Here is a 3209-nt window from a genome sequence, read left to right as displayed (position 1 = left end):
GTATGTTTTGAATCAAACTTAGCAAAAGTTCCTTATGATATTTGGTGTATTGACTCTGGATGTACTGCTCATGTTTCTAATACTATGCAGGGATTCATTACGACCCGAACTACAAGACCAAATGAAAAGTTTGTCTTTATGAGAAATAGAGTGAAGGTTCTAGTGGAAGCCGTCAGGACTTATCATTTAATCCTTGACACTAGACATCATTTAGATTTATTTGAAACCCTTTATGTACCTAATATATCTAGGAATTTGGTTTCTTTATCTAAACTTGATATTGCTGGATACTCTTTTAAATTTGGTAATGAATATTTCAGTTTGTATAAATATACTCATTTAATTGGTCGTGGTATATTATGTGCTGGATTATACAAGTTAAAACTTGATAATCTTTTCTCTGAAACACTTTCAACCTTGCATCACAACGTTGGAATTAATCGTGGCTTAATTGATGAACGTTCTGCTTACTTGTGGCATAAACGTTTGAGACATATTTCCAAAGAAAGAATGAAATGATTAGTAAAGAATGAAATCCTTCCGGATTTAGATTTTACCGATCTGAATATTTGTGTGGATTGTATTAAAGGTAAACAAACAAAACACACAAAGAAAGGAGCCACAAGAAGCACTACGCTTCTTGAAATTATACACACGGATATTTGTGGATCTTTTAATGTTAATTCTTTCAATACAAAAATATATTTCATTACCTTCATTGATGATTATTCACGTTATGGACATATCTATTTATTGTCTGATAAATCTCAAGCGCTAAAAGCCTTACAGATTTACATTACTGGATGCAAGAACAAGAAATTTATAATCCACAAGAAAAGAAACTGGATGCAAGAACAATCAGTGATTATTTCATTGGTTATCTAGAAAAATCAAAAGAGTATAGATTTTATTGTCCAAACCATACTACAAAAATTGTTGAGACTGAGAATGTTAGGTTCATTGAGAATGATGAGATTAGTGGGAGTGAAACACCACGTAAAGTGGAAATTCAAGAAGTGAGGGTACAAGTTCCATTTACTTGTGTCCCTAATAATGTTGTTCCTCAAGTTATTGAACCGATTAGTAATGATGGAGAACAACAAAATAATCCCATTATTGAAAATGAAGTTGATGAACCTATAGTAGAAGAATCACAAGAGATAGCATTAAGAAGATCTCAAAGAGAAAGACGATCTGCTATTTCTGATGATTATGTGGTTTACCTACATGAGTCAGAATGTGACATAGGAATTGAGAATGACCCAATTACATTTTCACAAGCCATGGATAGTAATAATGCCGATAAATGGTTAAATGCCATGAAAGATGAGTTAAAATCAATTAAACATAATGATGTTTGGGACCTTGTTAAGTTACCAGAAGATTCCAAACAGTTGGTTGTAAGTGGGTTTTCAAAACCAAACGTGATTCTTATGGTAACTTCGAACATTATAAGGCCAGACTTGTAGCAAAAGGCTATACTCAGAAAGATGACATTGATTATAAAGACACGTTTTCACCAGTCTCTAAGAAAGACTCACTTAGGATCATCATGGCATTGGTGGCTCATTATGATTTGGAGTTACACCAAATGGATGTGAAAACCGCCTTTCTAAATGAAGATTTAACAGAAAAGGTCTATATGGATCAACTAATGGGATTCATAGAGAAGGGAAAAGAACACATGGTGTGTAAACTTAAGAAATCAATATATGGACTTAAACAAGCTTCACGACAATGGTAAGTTTAATGATACTATTGTATCCTTTGGGTTTAAGGAAAACATTCTTAATCGATGTATATACCTAAAGGTCAGTGGGAGTAAATTTATCTTTTAGGTTCTATATGTTGATGACATTTTGCTTGCAACTAATGATCTTGATCTTTTAAATGAGACTAAGATGTTTCTCTCTAAAAAATTTGAAATGAAAGATATGGGTGAGACAAGCTATGTGATTGGAATAGAAATATTTCGTAATAGATCACAAGGACTTTTAGGTTTGTCTTAGAAAGCATATATTAACAAAATTTTAGAGAGATTTAGAATGGATAAATGTTCAGTATCTCCCATNAAAGATATGGGTGAGGCAAGCTATGTGATTGGAATAGAAATATTTCGTGATAGATCACAAGGACTTTTAGGTTTGTCTCAGAAAGCATATATTAACAAAATTTTAGAGAGATTTAGAATGGATAAATGTTCAGTATCTCCCATTCCAATTCAGAAAGGAGACAAGTTTAATATGATGCAATGTCCAAAGAATGATTTGGAACGAAAACAAATGGAAGAAATTCCTTATGTATCTTTAGTTGAAAGTTTAATGTATGCTCAGACTTGTACGCGACTAGATATTAGTTTTGCAGTTAGAATGTTAGGAAAATACCAGAGTAATCCTGGTATAGAACATTGGAAAGTTGCAAAGAAAGTTCTGAGATACTTACAAGGTACAAAGGATCACATGCTTACTTATAGGAGATCAAATCACCTTAAGGTGATTGGATATTCAGATTCAGACTTTTCCGGATGCATAGACTCAAGAAAGTCTACTTTCGGTTATGTGTATTTATTAGATGGAGGAGCTATCTCATGGAAGAGTGCGAAGCAGACTGTCATTGTTGCATCCACTATGGAAGCTGAATTTGTGGCATGCTTTGAGGCCACAGTTCATGTTAAATGGCTACGGAACTTTATTTCAGGACTTGAGGTTGTCGACAGTATTGCCAAGTCGCTGAAAATTTATTGTGATAATTCCGCAGCAGTCTTCTTTTCTAAAAACGACAAGTATTCCAAAGGTGCTAAACATATAGAGGTGAAATACTTTATCGTTAAAGAATAAGTTCAGAAACTTAGAGTGTCAATTGAGCATATTAGCACTAACCTTATGATTGCAGACCATTTGACGAAATGGTTACCATCCAAAATATTTATAGGGTTACCTCCCAAAATATTTACTGGTCATGTAACAAATATGGATATTATGTTTGTGAATGAATTTTGAACATTATGTTATTAATAAAGTCTCAATATTTTGACACTTCGAGCTCGTTAATATTTAAGTTTCTGATTAATATTTTATTTTCACACTTATGTACACACGTGAGAATGATAATGTTGAAAATAAAATTTTCTTTCTAAATGACATTATTATATGATTCTCATTAATGTGTCATGTTAAGAATAAAGCTAATATAGTAATACATGGGAGGGA

The sequence above is a fragment of the Lupinus angustifolius genome, chromosome LG19 (assembly GCF_001865875.1).
Source record: "Lupinus angustifolius cultivar Tanjil chromosome LG19, LupAngTanjil_v1.0, whole genome shotgun sequence".
Classification (NCBI taxonomy): Eukaryota; Viridiplantae; Streptophyta; class Magnoliopsida; order Fabales; family Fabaceae; genus Lupinus; species Lupinus angustifolius.
This window is presented reverse-complemented; position numbering follows the sequence as displayed.